Raw genomic sequence first — 15,825 nt, 5'->3', positions numbered from 1 at the left:
GATAAGAATGATGAGCCGGTGACACAGAACACCATGTAGAACTTTTTAAAAAGATACAACTAATGAAGTTTTTGATAAGAACAAGATATGGGTTAGATACATTGTATCCTACCTAATCCATTTAAAACCCTAAAATTGGAGAGGGAGAATTAAACAGAAAAGGCAAATCAGATTTCCATTTAAGGAGACATAAGTTCATGAAGAAAATAGAGAGAGAGAGAGAGGTGGTCAAGCATGAAAGCATAAAATGCTGAAGGAGGTGCTAAGGAGGAAATAGAGCATAGTTACTCTGTTTCAATAAGAAGACCCAGATATGGATGCATTGGTATGATGAGTAGGAAGACTCAAGGAGACGAAGCTAGAGAAGAAGACAAGCAGTTAGAGCTGAAGTGAATAAAGCCAAGAAAAAGGATAGAACTAAAGTGTGATCTGAAATCTGCAAAGTATGTTGTAAGTTATATCAGATCAAAAAGCCATTATTGTTACTCTCTAGCAATTGTAATAGATAGTTTAAATCCTATGGACTTAGGTTGGTTTAATAGCCATGAGGTAAATCCTTTAACAGGGTGACATTCCAAGTGAATGTTCAAAAGTCTTTTAACTAGGCCTATTCCTAACAGTTTGGTGAAATCCTCTAACAGGGTCACATTTAATAGTGTGTTGTAAGCCTTTAACAGGACAAGCTTTTAACAGGGCATCACTTTAGAAGAGTGAAAATCAAGTAGCATGTTACTGGTGGTTTTTCCCAAATTGGGTTTCCACGTAAATCATTGTGTCATGTGTTGATCTTTCATGTTTTATCTCTGCATGTTGATTTACTATAACTTGCTAATATTGTTGATTTTAAGTTTTGGATGGATGAAAAGTGTATGGATTCATTAAAAGTAGAGAAAAATTATTATTAGGGCATTTGGACCTTAAATAACTAATTCACCAACCCCCCCCCCCCCCCCCCCCCCCCGCCCACTCAGTTATTCTAAAGAATTCTAACAATTTAGTGCAGTAAATATCACCTTCCCTATTTAACTGATTTCTAATGCATGAATTCAAGCTTGTTAAAAGTATGTTTTTACAATTTTTTTCCCTTAATAACTGATAGTTAAGGATATATGAGTCTGGTTGGATCATAAGAGTCATGTTTCCTTGGTCAACTTCCTTGATTACATTGACTTTAATATTATTGCTAAATATTAAAGATAATATTAACCTCACACACAATGGTGTTCTAAATTTGAGTACAGATTATGGTTCCTTTTAGTGTGCCAATTGATGATATTCCTAGAATAATACTTCATGTAATGCTTATGATTTAAGGTGACCCTCTCTCATGTTTAAGTCTATAAATGAATGTCTCTAAATAAAAAGGAATAATGTGTACCGAGTTGGCTTATAATGATTAGTGAAAATGAATGAATAAATAAAAAATGTATTTGAAGTTTTGAATTTTAAGTGTCAAATTGATATTGTGGCTCCAAACTTCAGCGCTATGAAATTGATCTAGAATAAGGACATATAAATCTTAAGGTAAAGAATAACAATATAAATATAAGTACACCATGGCATATATAACAAATAAATACTAACAACAAATAGCTAGAAATAAGTTCACACAACTTGATAATATAAAAATTTAATTATTTAAAATCACATATTTATAAACATATTAAAATATGAAGGATTAATTAATCTCTTATCAGAGAAATATTAAATTATTTTAGTAAATCAACATAATTTATTTAGGCAATAGGTTATTTCTTGGAGCTTTGCTCCCAGAATTTAAAAATTTGATGTAAATGTTATTGGTTGATTTTTTAGTTTTCTAATGGTACTCTCAAAAAATCATATTCTTAAAAGTTTCTTAAAAATAAGTTTTATTCTTCTTTTTTTAATATGCTTTTAAGTTCTTAATTTTAATTTGTTCACTTTAAAATAATAAAAATTTAGAAAATTGTAAAAAAAAATCTTTGTGAACATGTCTATAATATTAATTATTTTATAGCAAGTTTCCCAATTTTGTAGTTTCAATAAATTTAAAAAGGATTTTGTTTGTTGCATTTCTCATCTGGTCTTTTAAAATTTTGAATGAAGTGGTTGTGTTTGGAATACTCCATTAAATTTCTCCATAGCTGGTTTCCTCCAACTCACTAATATTTTCTTTTAAATGGGTTCTTATGTTGCCTTTGAGGATGCAGATGTGTGTTGTGGATCTATCAAAAAATAACATGCACTTTGTGTGAACTTATTGAATTCAAATAAATTAAGCTCTGAGTTGCATTTCAGAAGTTTTTTTCAAATACTAAAAATTCACAATACATTGAAATTGAAATTCTTTCAAATGCTAAATCTTGGCATTGCTTCTAGATTTAGTTGTATAGCACATAGTGAATCTTAGATTTGACAATAATTATTTTTGGTGTTAGTGTAAATAATTAATTACTATTTACACTTTACTTAAGTTTACTTAGGTTAATGCATTATTATATTAATTGTCATTTAGACACCTAGTAGTATGTGTAGTCATATGAGTTGTCTTGTTGACAACACAAGAGTTAGCAACTTATTTAGGCACATGGTGTCTACAATATCTCTTTACAAGATACAACTATGTAAGCTTATCCCCTCATCATTGCACAAACTCTTGTACTCAATGGAGGATAATCCACTCTTGGTGGACATGTGCTTAGTTGTCATGTTTATCAACTTTGTTGACTCCTAGTGATTCTAGATGCCTTTATATACATGCACTTTTAGTGTGTAGTCAATCAGATATTCATTCTCATTATTGTTATTATGATCATACATTATCGGTCCATATTGTGCTAAGTACTTGAGCTTCTTGATCTTGGTGTCATTTTTCCATAAGGAAAATTATTACATGGTATCAAAGCCGAGGGAGCTTCATTTCATAGCCATTGGAGACCATTTTTGCTTCGCCTCTTGGAGGGCCTCAATTCAGATCTAGAGTATTCATAGTTATTGGGAGCATTTAGAGCCAAAGTAGACCTCACCATTGCATCCAAAGCATCGATTTGGCAAATTTTGACTATAAATTTGCCTAACCTAGGCAGTAGTCAAATTTGAGACAATTTTTTTTTGCAAACCAAAACATAAAGGCCCAATTTGTGGAATTGGTATGATCTTTTTAGATCTATGCAATTAATTTTTTAGATTTGCAATTTGTCAAAAAATTTGGCCATCTGGCTAGTAGAAGAGAAATTTTATTGTAGGAAGGCCAAGCGATCAAACCCTAGCTAACTACAGTTTGACATAGTCTATGACCGCAATTGACATATTCCACTGCAACTAGCATTCACTACAGTTTGCAAGTTATTTTGGGTTACCATTTCTTGTTGCTTTAAACATATCAAAAGAACTCAACGTGATGCATGTGGGATAAAATTCCCACACCACCACGTGTGCACCACCCTTCCTCTAGTTGGCCACTCCTTCATTGATGATCAACACTAGTGACCTCCTTCACATTACTAGCCATACATCTCTTGGTACCACCAAGTGAACACCATCACCACCAACATGGATCTTTGGAGACCATGTAACCTATCACATGACCTCCTTCGATGACCACATTAGCATCCAATGTTGTTGCCATGTCAGAGCCCCCAATACAGTTAGCTTCCATGACTTCTATGCCATGTAGACACACATCATCAAACACATCATTTGTACGAAACTACCACATCATTGAGAAATCTGTATAGTATGAACTACACAATCACCCTGTCAGACCAGATTTTTTGCTGACATCATCTAGACATGAGCATAAATTTGATGGTCATTTGACCATCATGAGTAGGCCAAATTGTATTACCAAGATAGTCATTTGAATGTCAAATTTAACATATTATTTTCTTGATGTCATCAAGGAAGACCCCTCCCTATATGCAGTTTTGATTTGACAGTCCAACTTTGGGAGGCCATATCTCAGTCATCCAGACTCCAAATTAGGTGCAATTTTTTTGATTTGGACTAGAATTTCCTGAATATTTTAGTGGTCTATTATTTTCTAGTTTTGATGCATAAATTTTTTAGAAAAATTAGGTTTTGGTGATAATACCTATCCAATCCTGCATTTTGCAACTTTAAATGCTCTGTACGAGCTCATCTGGACATATATTCAGGTTCTATTTTTTCTGAAAGTGCATAATTTTTTGTCTACTTTCTAGATCTGTAATCAAATTATAGGCTTGTATTAACAAAAATACCACTTTCAAAAATAGGTCCTTTTTTGCATTGTCTTGCTTTGATCAAACTTCAAAATTGTTGTATATCTGAGGAACATTACTAAGTACTAGATTTAAACTCTAAGAGGAGGTTGTAAATAGAAAAATTATAGTCCACTTATGCCCTAAATTGGCAAGTGGCTATTGTAATCACACTAAGTATAAAGTGCCTAGAGCATTCATTTGGGGGGGGGGGGGGGGGTTGATTGAGTGAAAGGGGGGGTGTCTCTTGGTGTTGTGTTCCTTTCTTCTTGTTGTTATCTTTCTTTCCTTGCATTATGGGAAACATTAAGGTTCCAAAATTAACACCACATAATTATGCCACATGGTCAGTTAAAAAATGGTGTGAATTAATGAATGAAGAAGTTTCTCAATATGTAGATGGATCTTTTCCTAAACTAGGAGATCAAGTAACTCAAAGTGATATCCATGCTTGGGAATCAAAAAATAGAAAAGCCCTTGGAATCATTAGGTTAGGGGTTGATGACAAGATCCTCTATTAGATCATAAAATATGATACATCTAAGGAAACTTGGGATGTCTTTAAAAAGCTATATGGGAAAGTGTCTGAGGAGGATGTCTACAAGATTGAAGATGAACTTATATCCCTAGATCCTAAGAACTTTGATTCCATCTAGGATTTTATCATTAAGGTGAATGAGTTAATTTATCTAATTCAAAATAAGCTACCATCAGAATAATCCACATTTGTCTCTTCTTTCAACACCACAAAGGATACCTTAGGGGCTTCCTATCAAAAAATCACTTTTGATGACAATGCCCAATTGTTAGCGGATGAACAAGCTAAGTTGATAACAATGGGGATTATTAAGTCTTCAAACTCTAAGGCATTGATGACTAACAATGAGAGCTCTAAAAATTCAACTAGTGAAAGTTCAAACAAAGGCAAGGGAAAAAAGAAGAAGTGGAAAGATAACAAACAAGGGGACATAGAAAAGTAACCACCTAAATCAAATCAACAACAAGGCAAGTCTTCTCTTAATACCAACAAAAAGTGGGACAATAATTAGGAAAATAAGAAGTGTGCCTATTGTAAAAGAATTGGTCATGATGAACATCAGTTTTATCACAAGCAAATTGATGAATTGAAAAACATCATGAAGAAGCACAATGTTCCATTGGCTAATGCTTATAAGGAAAAGGGATCTTCATCTTCAGATTCTAAGAGCAAGGGGAAAGCTTTACTCACAAACACTATTAGTCAGGGGGAATGCATTATTGATTTAGGTGCCACACATCACATGGGTGCTTCAAAGAGAGATTTTTCTTCAATGACCCCTTTAGAGGTACCTCACATCTTTGTAGGGGATGATACTAAAGTGGAAGTTGAAGGAAAAGGTGAAGTTGAGATGGAAAGTGGAGCATTCAACGATGTTCTCTATGTTCCTAATCTTACCTCCAAAATTCTTTCAGTCTACCAAATTACTCACTATGGAGGTGGAAATAAAGTTGAATTTCTTCTAGATTTAGTTGTTATGAAAAGCATCAAAGATGATTCTATGGTTGCAATAGGCGAAGCTCATCATGATTCAAGGATTTACACTTTTTCTTCTTTTGTTTCTAAATCTAATGCACAAGCCTTGTTGATGCATTCAAATACAAAAAGAAAATTGTGGCATGAGAGGTTTGGACATCTCAACTATATGTATCTTCAACAACTTAGCAACAAGAACAGGGTTCATGGTCTACATCAAGTCCAATTTTTAGATGGTGTTTGTTTAGGTTACACACTTGGGAAGCATTTAGAAAAAATATTTGACAAGGGGAAGCCTTGGAGAGCACAAAGTGTTCTTGAGCTAGTTCATAGTGATGTGGGAGGCCCATTTCCAATGTCATCATTTGGAAAGTCTCACTATGCACTCACCTTCATTGATGACTACTCTTTCTATACTTGGGTATTCTTCATGGATCATAAGAGTGAAGTTTTTGAATGATTTCTTAGCTTCAAGGCTCAATTAGAAAAGAATCCGGAGAAAGCCATCAAAGCTCTTTGAATAGATAATGGAAGGGAGTATGTGAACTCAAGACTTATAGACTTTTGCACTCAAGAGGGAATTGACCTTCAACATTCAGTACCATAGACTCCATAGAAAAATGGTTTTGCAAAAAGGAAGAATAGAATCCTCAAGGAGATGACCACTTGCATGCTACTACATAAGCCTCTTGATCAAGTTTTTGGGTTGAAGTAATGAATTGTGCAAACTACATCCAGAATATGAGTCCTCATAAAGCTTTGGATGGTGTAACTCCTTTTGAGGCTTTGAATGGAATGAAACCTTCTATAAATAAATTTAGAGTTTTTGGTTGTCTAGCATGGGCATGATTACCTCCACAAAAATGCAATGCATTGGAACCTCAAAGTAAACCTTGCATCTTTGTTGGTTATGCAGACTCTCATAAAGTGTATAAGTTGATGGATCTAGAGACACATGAAATATTTTATGAGAGGAGTGTACACTTTGAAGAAATTTTTACAAGCTTTACTTCTTTGAGTCCTCCTTCTTCCTTCTTCATTGAAGAGAGTGAGAGTGATGATAGTGACTTGGAAGATGTTCATCCATGACCCAAACAGAGGTAGTAGATAGATGAGGTTGAGGAAATCCCTTCTACTTCCACATCGTCTTCCACTAGACCTAATGGGTTAGCAGACATTGGATGTGGTGGAACCCTTGGTAGGGAATCTTTCAAACACTAGGAGGACAAGTTCAAAACAAAATTCACTCCCTTATGCTTATATAAAAATTGCTTTTGATCCTCAATCATTCAAAGAAGCTTTGAGAACTTTAGAATGGGATAAAGTAATGGAGGAAGAATACAATTCTCTTATGAGAAACAACACATGGGACTTAGTCTCTCTTCCTAAGGGAAGAAAATTGGTTTAGAGTAAGTAGATTTATTAGACAAAACTTGCAGCAGATGGAAGTGTGGATAAGTATAAGGCAAGACTTGTTGCAAAAAGTTTTTCTCAGGTGTCTGGCATTGACTACATTGAGACTTTTTCCCTAGTTGCAAAAATGAATTCCATTTGTTTGACACTAGCTACAGTTGTAGCTCAGAGATGGGTTGTTCAGTAGATGGATGTGAAGAGTGCATTCTTGAATGGTGATCTTTATGAGGATATATATGGAGCAGCCATAGGGTTTCATTTTGGATTCTACTTTGGTTTGCAAGTTGAAAAATTCTATCTATGGACTAAAACAAGCTCCAAGAGCTTGGTATGCCAAGATGGATTTCTTTCTTCTCTTAGCAGGGTTCACTAGATGTCATTCATATCTGAATGTCTACATTCTTTAGTGGGGTGATTCTCACTTGCTACTTGTGCATTATATTGATGACTTAATCATTACAAGGAGTACAACATCCATCATTAATAGTGTCAAGTCTACTTTGTAGGATAGATTTTCGATGATAGACTTGGGTCTACTTCATTATTTCCTTGGTATTGAGATACAATAGTCTTCTTTAGGGATCACATTATCACAACCCAAGTATGCTCTAAATCTACTTTCTCGATTTTGCATGAGTGACTACAAGGCTGCATCTACTCCATTTCTTTATGGTGTTAAGTTAGAAGCAAAGTATTCCACTCCACTTATTGATGCTACTTTGTATAGACAATTGGTTAGAAGTCTCATCTACTTGACACATACACACCTTAACATATTCTTTGTAGTTGGAATGGTTTCTCACTTCATGCAAGAGCCACATGAACTTCACTAGAAGGAAAACAAATGCATCTTACATTATATCCAAGGTACACATACATATGGGATATTATATGCAACTAGTATTAGACTAAAGTTAGTGGGTTATATAGACTCAGACTAGGTAGGGGATCTTGATTCTTGCAAAAGCACTTTAGGGTATCTGTTTTATCTTGGTTCCAAACCTATTTTTTGGTAGAGTAAAAAGTAGAACACTATTGCTCTTTCATCTACTGAGGCTGAGTATCAAGGAGCTGTCACTAGGGCTAAAGAAGCTATTTGGTTATAGAATATTCTAAAGGAGTTTGGTTTTGACATACCTAGACCCACATTCACACATTCTAATAATCAAAGTTAAATTGAAATCTCAAAACATCCAGTGCAACATCAATGCACAAAACACTTTGAGGTTCATATGTACTACATTAGAGAGCTAATTCATGAGCAAGTCATTGCATTGTAGTATTGTCCTATAGAAAAGCATATTGCAGATGTCTTCACCAAGCCCTTCACCAAGGTCAAGTATTTTCACTTGCGAGATCTCTTGGAGGTGCATGATTTTTCACTAGGGGGGTCACATGACTCTTCTCTTCTTTATTTTACTTATCTCTCTTTTTGGGGGAGGATATTTCCCATGATATTTTCCCTCTTTCTCCTTTTTCAGAGAGATTGCATCGCATTGCATAACATTTTATGTACAACATTGCATTTGTACATGGGTACCTAACATGGCCTAGTAGTTGGGAACCATCACAACTTTTGTGAGCTTAAGTGCATTCCCCTAAGTTGCACTTAAGGGGGGTGTTAGTGTAAATAATTAATTACTATTTACACTTTACTTAAGTTTACTTAGGTTAATGCATTATTATATTAGTTTTCATGTAGACACTTAGGAGTATGTGTATTCATATGAGTTGTCTTATTGACAACACAGGAGTTATCAACTTAGTTAAGCACATGGTGTCTACAACATCTCTTTATGAGATATATCTATGTAAGCATATCCTCTCATCACCACACAAACTCATGTGCTCAATGGAGGATAATCCACTATTGGTGGACATGTGCTTAGTTGTCATATTTATCACTTTGTTGAGTCCTAGTCATTCTAGATGCCTTTATATACCTAGGCACTTCTAGTGTGTATTTAATCAATTATTCATTCTCATTATTATGATTATGATTATACATTATTGGTCCATATTGTGCTAAGTGCTTGAGCTTCTTGATCTTGGTGTCATTTTTCCCTAAGGCAAATTCTTATATTTGGTTAAGGAGATTTGAACTTTATCATACCCATAATACTATGATGGATAAAATAAAGAAATTAAGTTTTAAATTAAAGATTAAATTTATGAAAATTTTGTATTTTGTTGATTTGACTTTTTTATTTTATTTTTCAATTCAAAATTATTTTAAGGAATATTAGAAATTAGAAATCTTTTTTAATTAAACTTAATGGTTAATAATTGATTTTTAATGTTAATCATATTTATTTTAATTAGTTTAAATATTGCAATTCTATAATAATGAGTTTTTAAGATATATAGAGAAAATTGTTATAATTTTTATTAAAATAAATAATAATTTTATTTTCATTAAAAATATATATATATATCTTTTCTATAGTTGTGAAAATTTTTAATTCTCTTGATCACTGTATTGTTAAGTATAGATAAACAATTGTTGAAAATTTCAAATTTTTTAATATATTAATAAAAAGCATAAAACTTTTAAAAGCAATAATTTATTAAATTATTTTATCACCTCTTTCTAAATTATTTTTCAAGTTAATTTTTTATCCAATATTTCTACAATAACTCTTTATTTAAATATAATGAACATCATTTATTTTTGTTTAAATTAGTATTTATGACTAATTTTCTTCATGATACAAAACAAGTCTTTCCTATATCACCTAATTGTTACCTATACTAATTTAACTACTACCAAACTCATGCTTCCTTTTTAGATGTCTTTTGATATTCTCAAAATAGGGCACCAACAAGTGATCATATAGTAGATAAACATAGTAACATGCTAAATTGAATAATAAGATGTACATAACTCCCAATAAAGTACTGGACAAAGACTAGCTTTATTTGGGGATCCCAATTCTGTGTTAAATACATAGAAAATGTAAATACTAATTTAAGAAGAATGGAAAAGAATAAGATTCCCACCATAACCATTGGTAGGTTGACCACCATATAAGATCTTCCAGAACTAAGGCAGAAAAAGGTCTTCCTAGGCTATAAATCCTTCCAAACAACTAAAATGAGCATGGACTATAATAATTCATGTTAAAATACCCATACCTAGAGAATTCAATTGTATAGAGCTATGGAAGTAGAAAGCTATACTATAAACTATTTGAAAGATAAACTTTGTTGTATACTCTAAGGAATAGGAGAAGCCACTGGAGTGGAGGTTGTGATGTCCATAGTGGAAGAAGAAGGAGGAGAAGCAAATTGAAATGATTCTACTGCAATGCTTGTTTTTGCACCTTCCAAAACTTCTCTCACCATGCGATGGGATCCACTTCTATGAGCTTGGCACAGCCAAGGTAGATAAACTCCTGCAACAACACAATATATAATCTTATGTCATGAGCAATCATTAAAGATCCAACAACAAAAAATCTAGAGATAATGATGAAATTTTTTTATTACCTTCACCAGCAACAAGATTGAAGTAGATATTGATGATGTTGTGGCAATTGTTGTAACACTGTGGAGAAAAAAATTTTCTTGTAAATCTATCATCCATTAGACTATCACTAGACATTCCCACTACAATTCTCTCAAGCCCACAATAGTTTAAACATTCCTCTGTTTCAATCCATTCATTTATCTTTTCTGCCATCACCTCTGATGTTTGCACATGATTTTCAATTGAATTCATTTCAGTTTTTGTGAGAGAAATAAAAAATTAAATTAAAACCTCAACCCTAAAAATTTGCTCAGCTCATGAAGGTGCCAAGTGAAATTTTTCTCGACACCAATAGAAGCTGAGTGACAGGAGAAGGTGTTGAATGAGCTTGGCACATGAAGTAGCTAAGTGAACTTAGCACATAAAGGGCAACTCGACACCAATGGATATTGAGTGAGCTCAGCTTGAACTACATAAAACTTCTACCAAAGACAATGTCGAGTGACATAATTTATAACATGAATGTTTGTACCATTAAAACTAGAGAGACAAATCTTGAAGTATTCAACAATGAACTTAACAAATACAAAGAAATAAAGGAAGAGCAATGGATTCAATTATGCCTACTTGATTTCTATTCAACTTTGATTCAATCTATTACAAAATTTGGGAGTATTTAGCTTCAACCAGAAAACCCTAATATAACCCTAAAACTTTAAACTGGTGAAACTTCAAACTTTAAACTTTAAACTTGTAGCTCTAATGGCTACATACATGAATGCCTAGAGCAATCACCGCTTCAATAGGTCAAAAAAAAAACTATGAACTTATAAAATGATAGGTAGAAACATGTGCAACTACAAGCACGACAATAATTCCTTCTATCTTCTAAACTTGACTTGATCTGCTAATCAACTTTCTTCCTTCTTCTTCTTCTGCTCTTCTCTACAACTTCTCTTTGATTTGCTGAACTGAATGAATGAATCAATACATTCCTTTTGTCTCATTTCCAAGAAAATTTCCCCCTCTTTTCCAAATTTGAAACTCACCTTCCGCATTCAATTTTCTATCTATTGTGTAGGTTGTCAAAGGTGGTAGGTGGGCATTTGGCTCCAAGGGCAAACAACTATACACCTTTAATATTTCAACACTCACACTTTGTCCCAAGCCAAACAAACAAGGATCACTATTGATCCAAATCAACTACACCAAGACACTCTCTTAGGTGTACAAAAGTTCCAATCCCTAATGGCTTGGTGAAAATGTCTGCTAGCTGCTGCTTAGAGTTACAAAATTCCATTTTGATATCCCCATTCTCCACCAACTCTCTGATGAAGTGATATCTAATCTTTATATGCTTTCTTCTCCCATGGAAGACTAGATTCTTGGACAATGCAATTGATGAGATATCGTCAAAATAAATTGTGGTTCCATCCTCTTGCCTTTCATTCAAATCTATCAAGATCCTCCTTAACCAAATAGCCTAACATGCTAGTGCATTTGCTACTATATATTTAGCCTCTACTATAGATTGAGCAACAATAGGTTTCTTCTTAGATGCCCATGAAATTGCACCCAATCTCATATGAAATACATATCTAGAAGTGCTCTTCCTATCATATATACTTCAAGCCCAATCACTATCTGTATAACCTACCAACTTGAATTCATTTGCTAGAGTATACAAAATTCCAAATCCCTTGGTACCTTTCACATACATTAGGATCCTCTTTCCCACTTTCCAATGGGAATCCTTTGGTATTTCCATAAATCTAGAAATCAAACTTACTACATGCATCAAGTTGGCTGAGTTGCAGTCAAATACATTAAACTTCCAACCATACTCTTGTATAGTGTTGGATCCACTCTCTTGCTAGAGTCTTCCTTTCTCAACTTTAGACCTATTTCTATTGGTGTGGGGACTAGCTTACTATTCTACATTTTGAATCTCTCCAAGATCTACCCTACATATTTTTCTTGAGAGATGAAGATGCCATCATGCATTTGTTTTACTTCTATGCCTAGAAAGTACTTCAAGAGACCAAGGTCTGTCATCTCAAATTCATTTTTCATGGCCTCTTTGAACTCACCAATTAGAGCCTTGTTATTACCAGTAAAAATCAAATCATCTACATATAAGACAATAATCAACACATTTTCATTTTCTACCTTGATGTAGAGAGTAGGCTCACCATTTCTTTTGCTAAAGCCATTTCTCATCAAATATGAGTCAATCCTAGTATACCATGCCCGTGGAGCTTGCTTGAGCCCATAAAGAGCTCTCTTCAATTTATATACTTTGTGTTCTTCACCTGCAACTTCATATCGAGGTGGGTGCTACACATAGACTTCTTCTTTCAATACACCATTCAAGAAAGAAGACTTCACATCCATTTGAAATACCTTCCATTTATGCTGAGCTACAATTGCTATGACAGCATGCACGGTTTCCATTCTTGCAACCAAGGCATATGTCTTATCATAATCTCTGCCATACTGCTATTTGTAGCCCTTGACTACCAGCCTTTCCTTATGCCTATCAATCTTGTATTCAGCATTACATTTGGTCTTGTAGACCCATTTCACTCCAATCACTTTCTTTTTGGGAGGCAATTCAATTAGTTCCCATGTCTCATTCATTTCTATAACATCTATCTCCTCATCCATGGCCTTACACCATTTCTTCTCATTAACAACTTCTTCAAAATATATTGGATCACTATGAGAAAATAATGCAAAATTAACACTCTCATCATAATCTTCATACCTTTCATCTTGGTATATTTCCCTAAGACTCTTGGTCTTTCTTGGTAATAGAGAGGAGAGTGTGGGATCAAAATCTTCACTATTGCTGCTTTGCTGACCAGCTCGATCTTCATTGTTACTTTGCACTGACACTTGGTCAAGCCTAGAGGAGCTTGATGATGATTGAGGTTGCTTGCCTTTTCTTCTATCTACTCCTTCTTCTTGTTGTTCATTAGCATCCTCTTCACTCAAAATTGGCACTTTAATTGAGGTGCTCAATGATTCATCAGTCGGTCTATACCATGATTGATTTTCAAGAAATTCTACATCTCTTGAGAGAATCATCTTGTTGTTCAATGGGTCATACAATCTATATGCCTTATTCTAAGCTGTACCCTGTGAAGATGCACTTCACACCTTTGTCATACAATTTTTGCCTTTGCTCTTTAGGCACATGTGCATATGCAACACATCTAAACACCCTTAGGTGTTCAACTATCCATCTTCCTTGTGACCATGCTTCCATTGGAATTCTATCATAGACTACCTTCGTAGGACACCTATTAATTAGATAAACTATTGTTGCCACAGCCTCTCCCCAAAATTCAATTGGGAGACTTTTCCCTTTCATCATGCTCCTTACCATTTCAATAATGGTCCTGTTCTTTCTTTCAACCACTCCATTCTGCTGTGGTGTATGGCTGGCTGTGAGCTCTTTTTTATGCCATATTTCTTACAAAAATTTACAAAAGAATTGGACGTATACTCCCCTCCTCTATCTGATCTTAGGACCTTGATATAGTGTCCACATTCTCTTTTAGCCTGGGCTTTGAACTCAAGAAACTTGTCAAATGCTTTAGATTTAGATTTCAAAAAAAAACCCATCTCCTATGATTGAAATCATCAATAAATGTCATGAAATAAGTACTCCCCCCAATAGAAGTAACTTGCATAGGACCAACTAGGTCAGTATGCACTAACTCTAATGGATATCTAGCCCTCCTAGAATTTTTAGAATTAAAGGGAAGCCTATGTTGCTTACCGAAAATACAAGCCTCACACTTGTCACATGAATTTCCTATTCATGGCAAACCTTCTACCATTCTTTTATTTGACAACAAATTTAAACCAACATAGCCAAGATGACCATGCCTGAGGTGCCATAGCCATGAAGGGTCTTCAATCACACTCCTTAGAGCTGATTGTGTGGGAGGTACAACACCAACTTGAGATGAGAAACATGTCTCTATCCTCAAGGGAAACATTCTATTCTTTTTCATTTGAATTGTTGCAAGTAAGTTCTTGCTCCCATCTTTTTCGTGAATGACACACCTATCATTCTCCATCAGCACTTTAAATCCATTTTGAATGAGCTGACCAATGCTCATTAGATTGTGCTTCATGCCAGGGGAAAAATACACATTTTGTAAATTTCTTTCTTCTCACCTTGCTTTGCATGGACCATAATAGATCCTTTTGCCACTACTGGTAGGGTTCCATTGTTACCCATTTTAATCTCAAATTTGCAACTCTTGTTAATGAATGAAAATAAATTTTCATTACCACTCATGTGGTTGCTACATCCACTACTGAGGTACCAAATCTCAAGGCTTCCTTCTTCACCAACATTACACATGATGAAGGCAGTGGCATTGGTTCCACTTCCCATGTTCACAATAGCCACATTTGCTTATCCTGACTGATCATTTTTCTTTTTCCAAAATTCACTTGCATAATGCCCATATTTATGATAGTAGTAGCATTCTACATTACTCCTATTTGAGTTGTATTTTTTCTTACCTCCTCTTGAAGTATTTTGTGAGCTACTTGTTCCATCTGCTCTTCCTGAGTTTTCTACTGAAACATTTCTTTTTCCTCCATTACCTCGGCCTCTGCCTTTGGAGTTTTTTCTTGGGCCATTTCTTCCTCTCCCCCTTCCTCTTGGATTTGATTGAGCCTTGAATGCTTGCTCTTGGGAAGAAGAAGATGTAGATCTATTGATCCTATGCTCATGAGTTTGAAGAATACCCATCAACTCATCCATTGTCAAAACAGTGAGGTCTTTTGCCTCTTCTATGGTCATGATCAAATTGTCATATTTATGAGGTAAACTCATCAATATTTTTTCCACTATCCTCTTATCTTAATAGGCTTCTCCATTTATTTTCAATTGGTTAATCACATTGGAGGTCCCTGAACTGAAATCTGCAACTGATTCATTTTCCTTCATTTGAAGGTTCTCAAACTCCCTCCTTATATTCTTTAGCTTTACTATAAAAACTTTATTAGTCCCCTTGAAGTTTTTCTCAAGGATATCCCATGCTTCCTTTGCATAATTTGCTACTGCAATCTTGGGAAAAATAGTTTCTGTCATTGCTACTTCAATAAGACTTAATGCCTTAGCATCCTTTCCCCTTGACTCTTTTAGCTGATCCTTCTATACATTTGTAAGAGCAGCATAC

Source organism: Cupressus sempervirens, chromosome 1 (assembly GCF_028749045.1).
Source record: "Cupressus sempervirens isolate cs-2001-9-10 chromosome 1, ASM2874904v1, whole genome shotgun sequence".
Classification (NCBI taxonomy): Eukaryota; Viridiplantae; Streptophyta; class Pinopsida; order Cupressales; family Cupressaceae; genus Cupressus; species Cupressus sempervirens.
Note: the sequence above shows the minus strand (reverse complement) of the source record.